Source organism: Struthio camelus, chromosome 14, assembly GCF_040807025.1.
Source record: "Struthio camelus isolate bStrCam1 chromosome 14, bStrCam1.hap1, whole genome shotgun sequence".
NCBI lineage: Eukaryota > Metazoa > Chordata > Aves > Struthioniformes > Struthionidae > Struthio > Struthio camelus.
In genome coordinates this window covers 20,924,931-20,946,463 of record NC_090955.1, presented here as the reverse complement: position 1 = coordinate 20,946,463, position 21,533 = coordinate 20,924,931, and the positions used below count along the sequence as shown (strand labels likewise).

Here is a 21,533-nt window from a genome sequence, read left to right as displayed (position 1 = left end):
TATAAAAGAAAAGCTAAGAAAACTTGGAAGTCTTATCTTAAGAGATATGCAGAGTAACGTGCTTCGGTCGAGTCTGGCACACATTTGATGAGCGCTGAAATGTTCCACGGTTCACCCCAGCAGCGCCTTTTCGGCGCCCCCATTCCACTGGGGCTCAACCCCCCTGACAGTCCGTTTGATATACCTGTAACTGAACGCGAGCTGAGGCTGAATGAAGCTACTTCTCAGGAATTTGGTTCAGAAGCAATTTTGTATTTGGTACTAGGTCAAAAAAGATGGTATTACCGCAAGCGCATCTTGGCTAATTCGTGCTGTTAAGCGTTATTCTATGCTCGGTGTCTCAGGCTTCTCCGAACAGCAGGGTTAGTTTTCTTCTGCGTTATAGAGGATCTATATGTGTGTTTTGTTTGATGACAGTCTATTGTAGATAATTGAGCAAAATCTCCTGAGTTAATGAGCTCTGAAAGACATGAGGTTCAGCTCGGATAGGGAGTTTTCTTTTGGCTATTCTTATGCTTCAGCAATTATCCTTCCAGAAATTTTGCATTTTTTTTCTGCCTTTAGTTCATGTATCTCTACTGCTGTAGGGATTGGTGCTTTGAGGGCAGGGTTTGCTCACAAGTGAAATCAGCACATTTTTCATTCAAATAACGGCTTAAGAAAATTCCACACTGTATCTTTATTTTGTGGCTCTTACCACAAACAAATAAGGCGTGTTCCCGTGGCTAGCAGCTCCATAAATATAACTCTTGCTGTACCAATTTTTTATACATTGCTACACCTATGAAGATTGACTTCTGTCTCAGCTGCTTCAGCAGTAGCTGTCACAAATAAGGATGGCTTTTGTCTCTGTACAGGATGGGAATCTTGTTTCATATGGTCTGTAGTCACGTAATTTTATTCATACTATTGTTAGGAAACTGCATGGTATATGTTTAATTTGTGACCTCCCAAAATTTTTATGGGCTGCTATGGCTCTCAGCCAAAAAGAAAAAAAAAGAAAAAAGTTCTTCACTTCTGTAAAACGTAGAAAGGAAATGAGGAGCTCTCTTCTTTTCAATACAACATTTATAAGGTCAAAAGCAGGATAAAGAAAGTCTAGCCTAAATCAACAGAAAGTGTATTGAATAAAACATACTAATATCAGAGATATCTGCAATGTAATTTTTAATGCAATAAGCTTTTATTTGTGTAAGCTTTCCAGTCACCAAGACTGAGAAAAATGTATATGAAGTCTTTTTCTACTTACATTACATCAAATGCAAAAGGAAAATCTGTACCTTATCAACAAGAAAAATCTCCCATTTTATTTTGCTTTTAAGGCTGTACTATAGTTTTTTTTTCTAAAAAGAAAATTAGCATATAATAGAGGCCTGCTGAGAATAAAAGCATTTGCTTTTGTACTAATTTTCAGTGTTCCATCTGTACTGAGATTTTAAGACAGACAGAAAGAAAAGAAATGCCACTGGATATCTCACAGATTGAATGAGATGCATAACGAGACACAACACTGTTAAATGGTGTATTGTGAGGAAAGCATCCAGGTACTGAGGCCAAAGAGGAAGTATATTCCTATTTCTTCACATCACCCACGCATAGTAATTTCATCACAGACATGTTGTATATTGGCATATGCTTATCTGGCCTGGCTTTGAGCACACTGCCCAAGTCCAGCAAAGCACCTGACTGCAGTGGGATTTCTCACCTCTCAAATTCCCTTAAATCTGAAAGCAAGAGGTAAGATAACGTTCCTGCGGGGAAGGCGTCAAGAGGCTGCCCCCATTTCTAGTCAGGAGTCTTCTGGCCCAGGTATTACACTGGCTTTATTTCACCTCCTTAACTCTGGGATTCAGTCCTGTCTAAGCAAAGATGCTGTGCGGTTTACGTGTTCTGATTGCACAGAGAGCTTATTTGGTTACACTTAAATGAAAATCCCATACTGTGACAGTTAATGCTCAGTTCCACGTTCCAGCTGTTTGCTGCTAAAATTGTTGCTTAAATATAAGCATAAAGTCCCTTGTGTGTCAGAGAAGGAGACCAGGAGTGGTACTTTTAGTATCTTTTGCTTAGAGCATAAGCATAAAATTTGCCATTTGTACAACAGTTAACTTAATGTAACAGACGTCAAAAAGCATTTTTAATGACAACAAACCAAAGGGGCTGGTAGAGAAACATGAATATCTGTGTGCTTCCAGTTTAACACCAAACCACCTTCACATGACACCAAGGAAAAGAGCATCGACTTTGTCTGAAATTCAGGCTGAAACTATTGAGTGCAAAAAGGTAGTTATGAACTCTGATTTCATTCACAGAAGTGTTGCTCTAGATTAAATTGACATGTGCAGCACAAAGATTTGATTGGTATATTGAATTTCTACTTTCTATTTGCCAAATACCAATGTGGAAAATTAACGATGAGGAAAATGGTCTATCACCCTTTCCCATTAGCAGCCTCTCTCATGTTTCAGGAGGTCTTTGGAAAGACTATTTGTTTGCAAGTTGTGTACCAGCCCAGTGTAATAACCCATCACCAGCTGTATGAACCTTATTGGGCCTGTTTCTCTGTTGTGCTATGCCTTCTGCAGGCATTGGCACTGCTACGAGTCCAGATCAAGATGATAATGTGATGCCAATGTTGTTCAGAGATAAACAGCTACAAAAAATGCCAAGAAAGAGAAAATCAAGTCACTTAGTCCCCAGTTCTCAAAACCATGCAGAGCTCATAGATATGGCTCTATGAAACCTCAGTGAGAAAACCTGAAGCTAAGTTGTTTTTTTACCTCATAGCAGCCACAGACTAAGAAAACAAGCGTGGTTGCTTAATGTTGCTCAGCGGTCTTAGGCCTGTATTTGAGCTCCGCAGTGACTATAAAGGCCTTCTGTGGACACTCTTGTTTGGAATAAAAATAATCTCAATTTGCTTTATTTGACTTTAAGCGTGAGAATAATTTGATTTAAATATGTATCTCTGAGTGAATGTTCTTCTATGCAGAGCAGGCTTCAGCTGTGTTTTGGAGCTAAGAAGCAGATTTCTTTGCTTATCTGGCCTTCTGTCCTGTCAATTCTTGCAATTGTATCTATATCTTTTTGTGTCTCGGTAGTGACTCCCAAGAAGGAATGAAGAGAATTAGACAATTATGTAGCTAGCAGGAAAATGAGAGAGATGCAAATGCCTTTGAGGGCCGAAATAATCCACCAAGACTAAGTTAGGAATTTGGCTTGGAGTTCAACAAGTTTTGTCTAGGAAAATGTCATTTTCGATTCTTCCAAAGTGACTATGTGGATGCGAAAGCCCTGGAAATTGTTTCCTGTGGGAGCATATTGGAAAATGAAGTGGCTATAAGTGAGAGAGATGCTGAGCCTGAGGAAGGTCTGCCCACCACACTTGGTTGTGGTCCATTCATTATTGGTTTTTTTCTGAAGTTAGTTTGCCTCAGAGTCAGGCCATGATCCATTGGGCAAGCCACTGACTACACCTGTGTTCCTAGTGGTTCATCCTGGGAGAATACATTTGTTCAGCACTCTGAAGCAATGCCCATATCCAGCTTCAGGAAAGCAAATCTGTTTTCCTCATTCTTGCCAAACAGACGGATCAATCTGATACTCCTAGTCCGAAGGACTGGTTGCCCACCTGCCACATGTGATAGTCTTCCTCCTTCCTCTGGACTGTGGCATAGGATTATTGTGTATGTGTAATGACAACTTTACTGCTACCCTATACTTTGCAAATTGCTTCAACATAGTAGACAGAGGTAGGTGCAAAGAGACTGAGACAGCGGACAGAGTACTGATTACAAAATCCTACAAGCTCTGGCAGAGAATATACATACTAACCCGAAGCAGCTGAAAGAACATGTCTTCCCTGGACCACCTAGGGCACAGCTCGACAACACCGCATTTCTAGATGGCCGTTGAGGAATCTGAGCTGCGCTTGTTAGCATGGCATGGATCCAAGCTCATTACACTTGCCAAGTGCTGGGCTTATTAGCCCCAGCCCTGTGCTGTGTTAATGCGATTGCACAGCTTTTAGATCTGAGCCACTTCTCCCATCCTGTGGCTGTGTGCCAGCACAGCATGCTGGTGTCTCTCCCCGCCACAGGCAGTGTAGGCACACCAGTGGAGGAACTTCCGATCGGCTCAGCGGAAGTAGTTTGGGAGAGCAGAGCTCCGGCTGGGGCTGACTCATAGGGAATCACTGCATCCTCAGAAACCGCTAGACAGAGTTCAGCATCAAAGTCCTTGGCAGAGCTGCCTGAGATACAAGGCACAACTGGTTTGTTTGTAACTAGAGGAAACAAATGTGCCAAGCTCATTCGGATCTGCTCCTCAGCTTGACTTTAATTTTTTTTTTTTTTTTTTTTTTTTGCTGTTCACCCATGTCCATGTTTCTGGCAAATTATGGATATTTTGTTTTAACTAAGCATTGAAGCATTTTATACAGCCATTAAAATTCAGACTTTCATTTTCAATACTAGAAAAGTTTTAAATTAAATTGTCCTCATCCTTCATAGAGTTTAGCTTTTTTAGTCTATCAGTGTTTCCCAGACAAGCCTAGTGTCACTTTGAGACATGATTTACATATTCATGAAATAATTTGTATTCAGAAGCATTGTTTAATGTTTTTTAGACAGTTTTCATACTAACAAGTGTTTAAGTCCAGAGACCTCTAAGGTACCCTGAAAAATGAAAGCCTTTACTTTTGTAAAATGCTATTAAATAAATATATTCCAAAACATATAGTCCAAAATAAATAAATAAATGAGCTCTGAATTATTGCATTTCTTTTTTTATCAAACAAGTTATTTGCACAACAATGAAATATACTTTTTATATGAAATGAGTAGGAATATCCTTATTTTTCAGGGATTTATGCTTATTTTCCTTCTCCTTCTTGACCACAGATCTAGTAGCTATGGGAAAGTTATTTTCAAGTAATATCAGACTTTAGTTTTATGTTTGATCTATAGTGGTATTTCTCTTGCATTGGAAATGTGCAGTTGTGCTCTTCCAACTAAATTAAATTTTGATTTTCACTTTGTATATTTGTCAATCAATAAACATGTTTGATGGTAGTAAATATTCCCTTTTCCCCTTCTTTTTGTAGTAAATAGACTCTCTCTCATTTGTGTTTATTAAATACTGAGTGGAGTGCTAGACTGGCAATCCAGGAGGCTGAAGTTCTCTAGCTCTCCTCTGCAGGGGCTGCGTGAATTATGAAGAACTAATGGATAATACCAGGTCAGGCTCTGTCCCATTGATCGTCCAGCGCAGCCTGGTGTTTGCATCTTCCAGAGCCCCAAGGGATTTGCTGGGAATCTGACTGAGGCAATGCCAGCCACCGCTCCCTGCAGGACCTTTTCTCCTACACCTTTTAATCTCCCACTGCGCAGACGTCTCTCAGCCAGGACCCAGAACCTCAGCCCTGAAGATGGGAGAGTAGTTCACCCATGTGTCTTGTCAGTACGGTCTTACCACATGTCCACCCTACTCTGAGCCATACTGTTATACAACAACAGGTCCACGAGCAGCAGAACAAAGTTGTTAGATGGATTCTCTCAGTGGTCTTCTACTACATGTTTATAAAACTCTGCAGTAATGTGGACATTAGCAGAGTATCGTGTAGATCATGAATGGGTTCATTAGCAAAGCTGAGAGCTAGAGTAAACGACTCCGCAAGTTATGAACTACTGTCTGTAGGCAACAGAGGAGCATGATGAGCTAGCCATTTGTTTTGAGTTATGTGAAGATGTTGCAGCAGGAACCGGTCTTTATTTTTAGGACTGTTGTAAATCTGCCATTTCAGAGGAACGTCCACACACCTTCGTTCATATACACATACATTCATTGAAACTGTCTTTGCAAATGAGCTGTAGTATTACAGCTAGCCTCCTCTGTTCAGTAGAATCTACTGAGTGGAGCGTGAGCCCAGCACATGAAGATAAAATATTGTCTTTTGGACTGGAGCATCAGGCGTCTCTAAAACACTTTGCCTTTGTAATACGCCCTTGGTGCATGATTGGTATTTTCTAAAGAACTCTTCAAGTTAGATGGAGGTAAATACAAAATGAGACCAGGGCTATTTTGCACTGATTTTGTTTTGAATGGCTGTACATCCACAGCCTCCTGGTACAAAGTAGCCACAAACCCAGAACTATAAAGTTATGGCTGTTTTTCCTTATGTCTTTTAAGTGATTCCTGGTTTTCAAAGTATCATTTCACAAATGACAGCTATTAAAAAAATTACATTTTTTTCCTAAAAATTGGGGGGAGGAGGGGAGGAGAGGGTCAGAAAGATGAAGAATCCCCTTTGGAAGGTTCAGAACGTATCTGGGAAGGTGCAAGTTCTGGTGCATGTTCTTGCTTGCTTTGTTGTGACTAGTGAGTAATTCTTACTATGGTTATTGGGTAGGTGTAGAAGTGGCCGCTGCAGAAAAGCTGAAGTAACCCAGCTCATTGTTGCTCATTGCACAGGCGCTTCCAGAGGCTCCCCGGCCCAAGCCTTTCTTGCAAGCCAGGCATCTAAGGAACTATCTCAAAGGGATGGTTGATAGAAGAGACTTTAGAAGCCGTTTGGCTGAACGACTAGGATGTCTGTAAAGGAATGAGTGATGCTGCTGAGTAATTATGACGTTTAAGCTCTTGCTTAAACCAGAAGATTGGGAAGCGGCAACTGGGACATAAAAGAGGGCGGTGTCTAAAAAACCCTAAGGGAAAAACAAAAGTCTGACATTTGTAGCAGGCAAATTAGTAGATACCGTAATGAAGATTAGAATCAGCAAATACGTGGAGAAATAGTATAACGGGAGAAGGCTTTTAGAGGGGTGTCACGGGAGGCCGGGGAGGGGCGGCGGAGCCGACCGCGGAGCACCCTCGCGCTCGGGTCCCCGCGGCGCTCCACGCCGCCGGAAAGGTTCGGGGTGGCGGTACAGGTGTCCCTGTCACCTATGAACGACGTGAGGCGAAGGCACCTGGCGGTTACGGGGGAGGGCGGGGGGGGAAGGGACGAGCAGGCCGCGCCCGGGCGGCAGGGGCTGGTGCCACTCCAAGCCCCGGGGCTCCTCAGCAGGCCGGACCGGCCGCAGCGCGCCGCCACGCGCAGTCAGCAGGGCACAGCCCAGCCGGTGCCGCTTCGGTCACCGCTCCCCGAGGAGGGGAGCACTGAGGGTGTCAGTAGCGGTGGGGGATCTCTATCTGCCTGACCCGGCGTCCCGGATCGGGGGGCACGGCGGCGCTGGCTGCCCGCAGCCTGCCGGGGCGGAGAGCTTCCCTCGCTGGGGCAGGGGAGCCTTGGACAAGGCTGCCGGGCGTCTTGGAGCAGGCCGCCGAGGCTTCTCCTTCTCCGCCGCCACCTCTTCAGTGATTTCAGCTCTTGGCGGCTTCGCCAAGTGATTCTTCAGTGATTTCAGCTCTCTTCTTCTCTCCACCACCGCTGCGGGGCTCGTGTGTGCCCCTTTTATCCCTCTCCCACTTTGGGACCGCAGGCAAGCGATTGGTTAAAGTTGTCTAGACCCCCGCTCTTACTGGTCCGGTTTCGACCCCTAATTTTAATGCGGTCCTGTTTGCAGACGGCCGCCTTCCTTCTGGAATATTCTACGTGACTGACCGGCGCGGGCTGCTAGGGTACGTGTTAGCCCTCCGCTAACGATCTCAGATGGTGGCAGTGGGGGGTTTCTGCAGGCTATCCCCGGTTCCCACAAAGGACAGGGTGATGGGCGCCTGACACCCCTTGTTCAGTAAAAACCCATTTTCTTAACTTCTCCCCTAAACCAAACCTCTCCAATGACAAGGAGGAATTCATGCCTTACAAATCTATTGAAGTACTTTATAATACCAGACAAGTATGTAGACCAGGACAGTCAATCTGACATTGGATTTCCCTAAAATCTCTCACCTAAATATCTTAAACCTAACCCCTCATAGGATAAGAGGCAAATTCTTCCCATAGTTTAATAACTTTAAAAAACAGGGAGAAAAAGCGGTTAGATCAATGAGTGTGGGAGGATATTTTTGAGATCTTCGTGACCCTGAACAGCATGGGGAAGGTAAAAGGAGAATGGCTACTCAACATTCCCAAAACCAAGCATTTGGAGAAGTACCCCTCAGAAATACTGAGCAGCTGGTCTACAGAAACTCGAAGAACTGTTTCATTTAACACACAGCTCTGCAGTGAAGTTCGCTGGTTTGGGAGGCTGAGCAGGCTGGACAGGGCTTCTTACGTGTCCACAAATGGACTAGACAAATTCACAGCAAAAAGTTGCTGAGTAACCATTAAATGAACGGGGTTTATGCTACCTGCAATTCAGGATATACCTAAAATGATCTCAGGTAGCTGTCTTAAATATACACTGGACTAGAGGAATCTTTGGTCTGATCTTAGATAGCCAAGTATATAAGGATATTCAGGGTGCCCACTGGCATATATGAAGGTCTGCCATGGGCGGCCATTCATGGAGTAAAAGAATAGTCAGGACAGGGGGTATCTTAACATATTTGTGAGGTCACAGTGGGCATTGATGCCGTATTGATTTTGCCCAAATCACACATATGTATGTATATATACATAGGGCTAAATTCAGCCATCTTCAGCAGCAATGATTCAATTTGCATTTGCAATTATACTATTTTGCATGTAAATTAGGTACCTGCTTTGCACACAGACTCACAGACCTAATTTTTCCCTTGTGATTGACAGAAAGAGGGGGCCTCCTTTCAGAGGCAGGTTAGTATTAGATGAGGAAACGACAACAACAAAAACCTCTTAAGAGCCCTTTATTTGGTTGCCTTCCAAACCACAACAGCTGCAGAGGATGATTAGCTTCATGTGGTGTCAGTTGCATTTTTATCCAGTGTTATTCTCTGTTTGTTTTCCCTTTCAGACATTTCTCCTTGTTGAGGCTACAGCTGCACGTGCCCCATACAGACCCACCACTACAGACATTTCTCCTGGAGGGAGAGCAGTCAGCCACCTGGGAAGGGTACCTTCTCCTCCTTTCCATGCCTCATGGCGTCTGTCACCATCTCCACCGTGAGCTTACTCAGCGTCCCTCCATGCGAAGCACAATTAAACACCGATGTCCCCAGTCCACTCTCTTCAGGTGAGACCAGTGTGGAAATGTTTCTGGTGGCCCGTGGAAATGGATAGCGAGGGAGGTACTGCAAGTCTCGGGGCAGGAGGCAGGAGCACTGCTACACTTGTGACTCCACTGCAGTCAAGGGATTCAAGGGTACAGGTGTCATTTGGCCCAGATCCTAAGCTACATCCCAGAGAGTGGTACCACATGATAGAAGGTGACACTATCACCCTGAAGAGGAAGGTCAGAGGAAGGCATTTCCCTTCTTATTACCAGTACTGGCTCATTATCCAGCCTGAGTTTCATCCCCCACATCTATTCCTTTCCACAGACCAATTCGCTTTCCACAGCTCTTGGAGAACTGTGACGATTCATAGTTAAAGTCATAGTCCCCCTTAAAAAAACTTTAAAAGGCTCCAAGAGGCTGTATGGGAAAAAAACTTTAAAAGGCTCCAAGAGGCTGTATGGGATGGGGCACCCAAAGACCTAGTCTGGCCCTGGCAGGGAAGAGCACTTAGCTTGTTAATAGCTTTCTAGCTCTGAAAAGGAGACAGAACAAAGATCCTTGTTCAGGCTGTGTTGAGCCCTTTGGAAGCCATGAGAATATTGGTGTCACATGTCACAGCGAGGTGGCCAAGGCAGCCGATTGTGGCAGATAAGACAGCACCAGTCCCAGGACAGCAGCAGATCCCAGACATTGCAGCAGAGCTGGCATCACCAAAGTCCCCTGCATGCCCCCAGGCAGTACTTCTCCATGCAGTTTCTGCCAGGGCTGGGGAGGGGTATGGGAGCGCTAGGTGGTGCAGGTGAGCTGTGTCAAAATGACTGCATATATATGCACAGTTACCCAGTCTGTCCATGGTTTGATGGAGCTTGGAAAGTTTGATGTAAAAATGGTACAGCAATTGCATAGAAGCAAGCTTGTCAATCAAATCCTGTATTTTTTTACTAGGGTTACTCTTCGACTTTTTCATATTACTGTGCTTTTCACCTCATTCTGTGTTAAATTAAGTGACAGGCTGCTGCTTTAACAAGTGGTACAATATTCTAATTTACTCTCCTACCCCAGCCGGTCTTTCATAGCCATATTGTGGTTTTGCTCACCCCATCCCTTTTCTCTATGACTATGAAACTGTCGCTGCAGAGCAGAGAGCAGGCTCCTATTCTCTACAGCAAGCACATTTGAACACATAGCTGTTTAATAAGACCTTCATCACGGAACAACAGCTTTTAGTTTGACTGTTGGTTCATTTTAGACAGCCCCACATTTGTACTGTTCTTCTTGAAAGTGAACTCCTTGGCGCAAACCCCACTGCATTCACACTTATGTTTCACCCACTACTCTATTAACATCTCATTGAACTGCACCCCAACAGTGGTTTTCTCCTTAATGCTGTAGGGACAAATGGTAGGAGAATAATAACTTATATTTGCATAGCTCCAGTCATACAGACATCTTAGGTAAGGACTTTTCAGGACAGGAATATTTACCCCATCTGGCTGAGGTGGCATGTGGAAAATTAGCTAGGCACAGTTCAGGAAGGCAGGGATAGTCAGGGACTGACTCAGAGCCGAAGGCTAATACTTGCTCTTCTTGAGAAAGTGCCACTATAAAGTTTCTAAGGGTACCTTGCTACATCTATGTTAACTCCTTTCCTTCCACATTTCAACTTCACTTATCCTTAGTTATTGCTGAAGAAAAGGCTTATTGGAGTTCCTTTAAGTGCCCTAATGTTTCAGGCTGTAAGTAAACATCAAATGTTTGCCCTGGTGCTGCCAACCTCTCCCAAGCTTCCATGACGGCCATGCACAGGAGTCTGGAGCAAAGCGTGACGAAGCACAGCAGTGTGAGCCTGGGCAATGACAGTGAGGACTGCCAGAGCCCTGTAAGGACCAGTGGGTTCTGCACTCCTGTCTTGATATGGACACGTAAGAAAATACCACCCTTCAAGCTGTGCATGCAATGCTAGCTTTGGTGATTTCCACAGGTTACTCTGTTTCTGCTGTTATACAACAGCATTCTCTTTTTTTTTTTTTTTTTTTTTTTTTTTTAAGTCAGCTATGCCCTTAGATGATATGCCCAAGCAGGAAAGGGCAAAGGAGCTTTCCTCTGCTTAATCTGCCTACAGGGAAGGAGCAACTGCTTTCCAGAGCACACGGCAGCACAGAAAACTCCCTGATTTTTCTTCCAGCTTACCTAAAGGAAACTGGATCTTCTGGAGGCACGAAGCTTTCTCATTCCATCTAGGTGCCATTAGCCTTTTAGCAAGCAGCCTGCCTGAAATGGAGACACTGCCCCTTCTCTCACACACACCTGCCTTTGCTATTTTTGGTCTGCCCCGGGGCAGAATTGCCATAGTTGTAAGTGTCTGACTCAGAGTTTGCCATAGCCACTACCAAGGAACACTGCAGCGTCTGGTGCCTGGCAGAGGCCGTAGCCGTAACTGTGGTTTTGGGAAGTATTTTTCTTTTGGGGAAGGACCTTTGGGAGCTTTGTGTGGCTTCATCTAGCTCCTCCACCTTGTTACAGCTGAGTAAACTGTTTATAGGAGAGTAACCACACAAACAAGGAGAGCTGTAAAACTGGCTGAGGCCAACCGATGGCTGTATAACTGATGGATGGCTGAGCCATGCCAGGCAGCACTGCTATCGCTGGCATTGCCAGACTGTAGTAAACTTGGCTCTGCTCTGGCCTGAGGTGAGCACAGCACCTTGTCAGTACCCGAAATACCTGACAGCTTTCAGTAGCAGCTCTTCACACCTAGCGAGACTGTCCTGCGAGGTCAGAGTGTGCGATCAAGTTATGGAGAATGGGGCTGTTTGGCTGATTATAAGTTACATAGAAATTAGGTCCCTTGTGCAAAACTTTAAATCTTCTCATTTTGGGGGTCTTTCCTAAGTTGCTGACTGCCTGTTAGGCTAACCTGTTTACGGTTTGAAAGGCATGCATGTTGGTGAAGGCCTCATTAGATGATGCTCAGAACATTAAACTAATCAACTCACAGGATGATTTTGCTGTAAAGCAACCCCTAGAAAGCAATTCCTTTGCTATGCAAAGGGCTACTGCTCCTACTGTAAAAGTTAACAGGATTTTCTTTCAAAGCTATTTCCCTTTGCTGCCTGCCTGCCTTTTTCTAAGCTGTACTGGCTTTGCTTCCAGCTCGCTCCATCTTGCATCTGTAACACTTAAGCCTTCCTCCTTCTCTCCTCTGTTATTCCAGCCTTCCCTGCAGCACTGGTCTGTATGGGAGTGAAGCTGCCTCAGAGCTCAGCAATCTTAAAAAGCAGGCACTCCCATTAAAAGAGCATGAGCCAAACTCATTGTTATCAGAAAAGAATGAGAGGTCACCTGTCTCACATGCTACCACTGAAATAACCACAACCAAATGTGATCAAAACCCAAAAGAAAAGAAAAAATGAAAACTTAAAATATTTTAACCACAGCTGTCAGAGGTCAGGATATGTAGGATCACTGTGGTGCGGTGCCTCAGGAAGATGAGATTCTCTACCATGGAGAGTGGGGCAGCATTTGTCTCCTTCTTCAGCTTGACTGAAGAATTAGTATTTCCCAAAGTTAATTAGGTCTTTGTCACCTGCTCCTTTTCCTCAGTCGTTTCTAGCTGAGGCAATCACTGGTGAAGAAAAAAAGCTACGAAAAAGGGATCTCCCATTCCATCTCACATGATTTTTAAATGCTTCACCTTCGATTTTTGCAGTAATAATAGTTTATAATTATGGAGTTATTTCAGCCAAATGCATTAGTGTGCATTCAAATTCTCCAGTCTCTTAAAGGCCCTTAGGGGATGCCACAGACAATGTGTTTAATGGATGGGCAAACTGAAGCGGTGGTGAAGGAAGGCAAGCTGTGCGGTTGCGATTATAACAACAGGATCTTAGGTTTAAGCTCCTCTCTGTGACTTTCATCCCTTTTCAGAGCATAAAGTAGTCAAAGGGAGAAATCATTGCCTTCCACACTTTTAGGAATAGTTAGTATTTGTAATACTAACGACCACAAACAATGGGGTAATAGAAAAAACAGCAATGAGAAACAAAGGCACCAGATTTTGACTAAAAATCTACCTCAGCACCAGAGAGCAGGAGAATATTTCCCTGCTGCTTCATTTTGACTTGATTTGACAACCTCATTTCATCCTACTGTCACTGGAAATCATAGTCCAATTTTCTGTGGCATAGTGTTAGAAATAAAGAGCCCTATATATGTTTTGCATGTTTTGCTTCAGAATAGAACAGAGCTAACATTTATAGGCTTTGCCTAGCAGGGGCTGCCTAGAGCACCAAAACTGCCCGTTACATCCCCTCCCAATTAAAACAAAAATGGGTAGGTTTTACTATTCCTGTGTTCTTTTGCCTTTTCACTTGACTGAGCATTACTGGACACTGTCTCTCTGTCAGTCACATTTTATCTTATCCTTTTGCCTCCAGCCCTTTTCGTTTAGAATTGATTTTCTCACCACTTTAAGCAGAGATCTGTATATCGGCGCATTTCTTAGAGCTTTATGCAGTAGTGGCAGTGGGCTGCATCCTACATGCAGCTGCTGAATATCTTTATTCTCCTCTTGAAGACAACAGAAGTTACAGGCACTCAGTAATTCCAGTGGATGTTTGGAATTTTGCATGATTAAATCCATTTTTGATGCTTCTAGCAAATGTTCACATGAATGTGTATGCATATGTATGTATAAATACATAAAAATCTGTGCAGACGTGTGTGCATCTGCATGTAGACACACACATATTTTCTAACTGGAAAATTTCGCCTTATAAATAAGATTTTGTCTCTCAGCCATGGGAAAAATATTAAAATCTCTCAGTCCTTTGAACAAAACTTTAAAAAACTACATTCCAATTGGATGCTGTGTGTTTATGTTCTAAATAACTAAAATGACCTCTGGTTTAATTTGTGATGTGACTAGAATAAATGATTTCCATACCACCCTTCCTGTGCGTAGCTCAAAGCCCGTGTGTTCCAGTTGTTAGCTTGCTCAGGTACACTGTGCCTTAGACAAGGGGCACATTACATACCTCACTTCCTCCTGAAATCCACTCTCTTCTGGGCATTCAGAGCTTCAGAGGTGCTATGGTGTCAAGGTGTTGCGGCTTGCCTCTGATTCCTCGAAGAAGCTGTGGTGCTGCAGTGGGTTTTAAGTGGTGTCAGCACTGTGAAAGGAAGTAGAAGACAGAGGCTAAAGGCAGAAATGGACTAATATTGCTCCTTCCATCGAGATGAATAGCCCAGGACACTGCCCGCCTTTCAGTTAGAATGGGGCTGCACCCATCCCTACATAAGGGTGGAGGGATCTATTCATACAGCCCCCTTTAAAGAAGTGGGTCCTAGATATAGTGAGGATTTTGGTTTTAGGTCCACTTCAAAACCATGGTGAATTACTCAAATATTTAAATCGAAGGAAAAGGGAATTCAGTTTTTTCTCCATTTAAAGACTTTTGGATCTTTTTCATCATCTGAGTTCCTACATCCTTACACCAGTATGTATAAGTCATATGAGAGCAGAGTAACATATATAAGGCCGTGGTTCTGCAAAGAAACAGTAAGGTAAATAAACTCAAAGGGGTCAGAAACAGGCAATAACTCAGGGTAACGCAAGAGAGCCTCACTTAGACAGGCACTTCGGTAGGGCACCCCATGGGGGTAGCCTTTATGCAGACACAGCCCTTAGGATGGTGTCCCGAGCCCTGCTTTTGTTTTGCCTTTGGCTTAACAAATAAGGAGAAAAGATAGAAAATAAGCAAGAAACATATCTTCCCATCATTATGTGGCACAAACTGTGTGTTAAACTCACATAATACTGAGAAAATAATAGGCAAAGAGGAATCTTTTTACTTCTCCTATAATGTACAGTGATTTTTGCATTAACTGACATAAAGTGTCTCAAAAAGAAGAGTTGTACTTGTCCCTTGAGCTCTCAAGATCTGTCTCATTCTTGCTGCCAGAAGCAGTTATAGCCCATTCCAGCTCAGTGCTAATTTAGACCGTTGAGCTACAGTAATAGCGGCAGAAAGAGCAGCTCCTGGCTAGACCCGTGTTTGTGTGTGTATGTGTGTGTGTGTCTGTGTGTGTGTGACAATGTCTGGGCATGGGTGTAAAACATAGATTGTGTGTGCGCCGTTATATGTATAGATAGTTTTAAAAAATCTACAAACATCTTGTGGAAGATGATTTGCATGCTCCGTTGCTTGCTTGTACTGTGTTAAAAGAACAAAGTGAGTAGCTCTCCGAAGCCACTGATACTGTTTAAAAGGACTGTGGGATTGCTCTTCGCTAAGAAATGTTTGCTGTGTTTGGCAGCTGATCTATCTGTGTCCCAGAGCCTGAGAGCACTCCTCCAAGTTAGAACACTTTCCCATACATTTGTTCTAGATGGAGCATTTTGACATGCAATAACATCCTTCGTGAGCTTTGTGGAGTCTTCTTTTGAGGATGAGGGAAGATATCTGTGGGCAGCTGGAGAGTGTGGGGAGAATCATTTTTGTATATTGACTTCTCAGCGTGCTGAAGCTTTGCAATGCTAAAGCAAAAATATAACCAAGTGTATGGAAGATTTATTGAACAAAATGCAGTTCCTTTGACTTTGCATCCCGTTCTTCAGTACTGGGTGTAACTGAATGTCTTCACATCCTTATTTTGTTTAGAGCTAATGCCACAGGGAGTTGGGGGTTACGAAGCTACTGCTTCGTAAACTTGATCACTCTAATCATACTTTGATGTTGTACGTTAATTTCAAGCATCTCTTTGGATAGTGGAGCAGAGAAAGCTGTCGATTCCCAGTTAAAACCAATAGCAATAGGGTTCTCCCAGAATTAAACACGTTCACTGCAGGGAATGTTACTTCACATAGTTATTTCTAGATACTATTGTTCTACATACAAAGAGCTTTTACAAATTATCTGAAGATAGGAAGGAAATACAGGGAATAGAAAAATACATTATTAATAACGATGATGTTCAAAGGTTGTGTTTAGGGATATTTGTATGCTTCTAGTAAGTATTCTGTTTGTCAGTCTGGTCCAAAATGCATTTTCTGAGGAAAACTATAATACTTCATATATATATACTTTCTCCTTCACTACAAACATGTTTATGCCTTGATGGCCTGTTATTCACCTGGAAGACACGAAACGTCCAGGTAGACCATCATCAGTCCTGAAGAATTTTTAAGACATTCCTTCCCACTTTTTCCTGTATGCATCTTACTTTCTAAGGTTACAGTCAGAATGCTTTTGATTTCTGAAGGATGTATTGTCTTTCACAGTGTAAATATTTTAAAATGTTTATTAAATAGACTTGTAAGTACTGTAATAGTCCAAGAGCTTTCGTTTCACAGAGAATTTAAGCCCACTAAAATCTCTGATATTTTAGCACCACAGAAAAATCTGCAGCATTTAGGTGCAGCACCTTGTGCAGTTGCTTATAGCCACATAGTCATGGCTTATTTCATTTCAGGGAAGAGCTGCTGTAAGACAAATGCCCCATTATCTACTTTTTCCCTGAAAGAGAAAATTGAGAGAATTTGCTTCAAGACTTACCTAACTGAACAATTATGATTCCCCTCCTCTGCCCCATGTGACTCTGTCTCACAAACTGTGAACTCAGATCTTCTAATCCTGTCACTGTTGTCTCTATACCCACACGCGCTGTGCTGAAGACCTGAAAATTCATCTCATGCGATTCATACTTCCCTTTTTAGCAGCAAAGGACTTACGGTACCGTCTCACTGTGGCTTCTGCAGCCAGTATTGATATCTATTGCCAGTACAGCTTGACTTGGCACCAGCTGTGCCTTTAGGTCAAATCACATTTGACCCTTTTCACTTACTGAAAGAAATTCACTTGTCGATTCTCACAGCTAGACTGTTTGGGTAAAACGCATCTCATTTAATTTTCCAACATAAATGTTTCTATATGACTTAGGCACCCAGGGAATAAATGGTCTTTTTCAGGGCATGTTTTCATCTTACCTAGCTTAGACACGAATCAGAATGACATGAATTGCCTCCTAGACTCTATTGACTATTTGGACTAAGTTTCCACTGACTATAATGGGATCCTAGATGACTAGTTCGTATGGAGATACCTACACTTAGTCAGATCAATCCCATAATTTGTGTAAATAGCCCTTGGAAAATAACGTAGCATCTCCCAGTCTCTTTGCCACATATATGAACGAGAAATGTCTTTGGTCTGGATGAAGTCAAAGCTGAGCTTCCATGACAGATACATTATTTCTCCCAGGGTTAATTCTTTCATATATTTCCTGTGATTTCTATGATCCCCAGAGCATATATATAGGTGTTAAAAAAGACTAAAACACTATTGAGCCTCAAACACATGACAGTAATAACCTAACCCCTTTAGTATTTTGACTGATGAACCTGCCTATGCAATTCCCATGGCTTTTTCCAGTAAATGTACAGCCTGCTCTCACAGAACAAAGATCACTTACTCAATCCAAAATCCTGCCCTCTGTATCTCGGCATTTCATGGGATAGTTCATCAGAGCCTGAATTTATTCATGAGAGCCTTTTGTGGAAGAGCTGAAAATTTTACTGAAAACTAGGAACCATAAGAATGATTGTTTCATGCCGTGAGAAACAGCCTTGCCCTGGTCGGCATCCATTCTATTATCTCTGACCCCATTCAAAGTTCTGCATATATTACAATATGTCTTAAACTTAAAAACTCCAGACTCTCTAGCAGTTCAATTAAAGTTCATCTTGTGGCAACCTGAACAACACACCATGAAATAAAAAAGAGTTCCCATCCTTTCACAGCTTACAGTCCTTAAGGCATAAGCACCAATTTCACATACAAATTTTAAAGCAGCAACTTTCCTTCAGCTGATTCTCTGATGGAACTTTTGTATCCTATGTCCTCCTTCATCTCCCAGAGAAAACAGTATTTTTTATTGCCAATACCAAAGTAAGTATATCATAATGGTCAAACATAATGTTCCCAAACTAGAAAATTTTATTGGAATTACATAATACATTAAGTAACATTTAGATTTTTATCTGAATTTCTATTTACTATAGATTTTCATAAGTCACGCAGAGAAAGAAGAGGGATCCTGTTCTCAGTGCCAGTGACCTGAGGGCATCCATAGGCCTTAATAGCCCCTGACCAGCCTCACCTGAGGCCTCCACCCACACTCCTGCCCATGGGCCAAGAAGGCTCATTTAAGTTCAGCTTTGCAGCTTCAGTCAGTTTCTGTCAGACCTCTGTTGTGGGAGTACTGCTCTCTGGCTCAGTTCTAGCCATGTTAGGCTATGGACTCTGTTGCTCTCCACCTGTGGGTTGACTTCAGATATGCCTCCTCACCATGAAATTTCCTAATGACCTGGACTCTTGGCTGAACATTACTGCCATCTCTAGGTTTGCCCTGCTCTCCTGGCTGGTGAGGTCCCTGCCCTGCCAGTCATTGCCCTCAGCCTCACGTCCCTTAGAGAGCAGCTGGCCCTTGCTGAGTCCTGGTACTCTGAACTTTGAATGCTGTCTTTCTATAGCAACAGAAAGAGACAGGTAAGAGTTGTACGGTTAACCTCCATCTTTCTAGTTAAATGGTACAAAGGCTGGGTAGTTTCAGCTTTGTGCATATGTGGAGCAACATGTATAAATTGTCATTTTTTTAGAGCATGGCTCTCTAAGAGATACTGGTGTATTCCACAACAGCATAAACTTCAGCAGCTTTCCTGAGCAATGCTCCCATTGCAGATGCCTCTAGTGTATCCAGGCCAGCTTGAGAGCCCTGAGGAGGAGCTTTTGATGACCAGGCTCTGTACTGAGTGCTTTTGTTCTAAGCCAGGTCTAAATGGGCATATTTCAGCATTTGAATGAGTTTGATCATGTATTAGAAAGTGGGCTTACTGAAAAAAGGGTTTCTCCCAGTGACAAGGAAGTGTGGTGGATGTGTTCAACTATCCACAGTTAGAGCTTGCTACCCCTCTGGGTTTGCAGAGTATGAGATCCTTGGCCTTGAAGGACGGGCTGTTCAGCAGTTCTGCTTGGAGGAAGGCAGCTTTTTAGCCTTTTTTGCAGCACAAGGATGCACAGATTATTTGTTGATCTCCCAAAAGCACGGCTGGCAAAAGTATTTGACATAAGCTTGTTGAGTGTGTGTATACTGACTGGTTGTGCTCAGGTCCATTTTGCTATCTGGAAGATCATCAGCTACTGTGAAGGAGGCTATTGACTTGTAGCAAGAAGTAGGAGTGTGATGGAGGGAGAACAGAAGCCTATTGGGAAGGATGAAGTTCAATTTCAATGGGGAGTCTACTACTGACTCTTCAGGCTCCTCTGCGTAGCTCAAACTTTTCATATGTTTCAGTTTACTGTAAGCTTTTGAGGAAATACTGTTAGGTTTGATCACACATGACGGTTTTTTACTTTCCCCTTTCCTTTAATGTAGCAGGTTCAAATTAACCTCCGTGGGGTTTTTGCAGTGTGGCGTCCCTAACACTCTTAGTATTTAATTTCTCAAAGCTTATATGAAATGAGAACAAAATCAGTTCTGTGTAAATTATTTGAGGGTTTTTTGTTTGTTTCCACTGGAAAAGAAATGAAAAAGGGATGGAGACCATGAGGCAGGGGACAAGATGGGAAAGCCACTGGGAAGAGGACTATACTGGATTGTAATTGAAACTGTGCTGCCATATGCAATTTGAGAAATTGTCTAGAATAACAGCTAGCTTGACTGGCAAGCATTGTTTTGTGTGTTTGATAGGTATGAGCTGGTGTGTATCAGTAATTCACATATACCTACTCCTGGGGTATGTTTTAAAGCCAAGATGACACATACTATAGCTGTCTCTCCAGATCCTACACTGGGAGTAGGCAGCTTTCCAACATGAACAAGGAGCTTTAAGTAGTGGTGATTAATTCATCAGCCCACCAAACTGGAAAGCTGGCTCTCACTGAATGGCTCATTAACCTAAACCATATTAAGCTGCTAATGCTAGTTAAAGTCACATAAAGTAATAACTGACACTAAAGGGAACACCAACTGGCACATTCACCCCTTATTCACTCCTTGAATACTTGTGTCTGAACCATCAGGTGAGGCATGGTGGGGTTCACAGGCTAGCTTGGAGAGTCGGCAGCAGGAATGTGTAGAAACAAAATTTCAGGCTTTCATCTCTGTAAAGGAGAGCAACAGTCAGATATACTGCGAATAATAGTATCAGTTTGACTCGGATGCATATATAGTTCCCAGGAGGTCTAAAAACCACATGCCAGCCAAGCATGTCTCCATCCCTGATATACAACTGTGCCAGAAATAGGGCTTGTAGGAAACCTGCAAGACTTACTCCTCTCGTTCCTGTGCTTCCCTTGACTGCAGCCAGACTAGCAAGGAAGCATTGATTAGCTGTGGTAACTAGTGTCTGTTCCAATTCCTATACGTATCTGTGCTCTAGGAGAGATGTAAGCCTTTGCTCAGGGCAAAATGCCAGTTCTTTTACCACTATTTCTTTTTCACTCCTGTTTGCAGCTGAGTTGATACGAGAGTTGACAAGTGGTATATACTTTTGATACGTAACTGACCTGAAATGCAGTTTAAAATTCTCTTACAACACCTACCGCTAGAGTTGCTTTGTATGTTAGACTTCCCATAGGCCTGACTGTTTGAGATAATGACTTTTCTTTATTTAAACCCAGAGGTGTGCATTTTTCCTGCACTTTTGTCTTCCATCTCTTTGGATAAACATTGCTTCTATGTCATGGGGAAGTTAAACAAAAGTCAAAAAAGGCAAAGATAACGTTTTACTTCAGTATTTTTATTCCTACTGGAAAAACCCAATTACGAATACTGTTTCTCTCTTTGGCTGTGCTGGCTCAGTGTGTGTAGAATTAGACATGCGAGTCCCATTAGTGCTAATGGAAAATTTACACCCTAGTGTCCTTTCCCATCAAGCTGCAATTTGTTCTGTCCTTTTGAATCTCCCTGTCCATAAACTCTTTGCTTTGCTACTTAGCATTCCAAAACCCAGCTCCCTGAAGCTTAGTAGCTTACTAGTCATAGTTGAATTGAATTTGTGACTACACGGGCCGGTAGCTGGCTGAACTGCAGGTTTGCATGCAGATTTCTGCTATCTTCTTTTGACACAGTATGCTGCTTACATTAGTAAAAACCCTGCTGTCATACCACCAGTCATTCTTTTTAATATTGCATATTTCCCCCCTTTATCTCCTACTTTCTTTCAAATGTAGCAATGTTTTCCCACCAGCAAACTTCATTTAAATGGGTGTGATATCTGGATTGTCCACACTTTCAGCTACCCTTTAAAGTAAATAAAAACAGTCAAGTTATTACCTGACTGTAAACGATTGCAATTAGTTCTACACTGTGTTCTGGTTATCACTAACTTTTCCTCACTGCCTTTGGTCAATGATTGAAGCAGTCATTCCACAGCAAGGCTGTCTGGATAACTA

At 42.8% G+C, this 21,533-nt stretch overlaps 1 protein-coding gene across 1 annotated transcript in view; it reads left to right on the top strand.

Moving 5' to 3' along the window:
• The window catches only part of SLC6A1 (solute carrier family 6 member 1), a 130,148-nt gene that overhangs the window by 7,059 nt on the left and 101,556 nt on the right, over window positions 1-21,533 (top strand). Inside the window, exon 3 of the mRNA XM_068960336.1 lies at window positions 8,877-9,095. The gene's annotated coding sequence lies outside the window, so the exon portion shown is untranslated. The remainder of the gene's footprint in view (window positions 1-8,876; window positions 9,096-21,533) is intronic.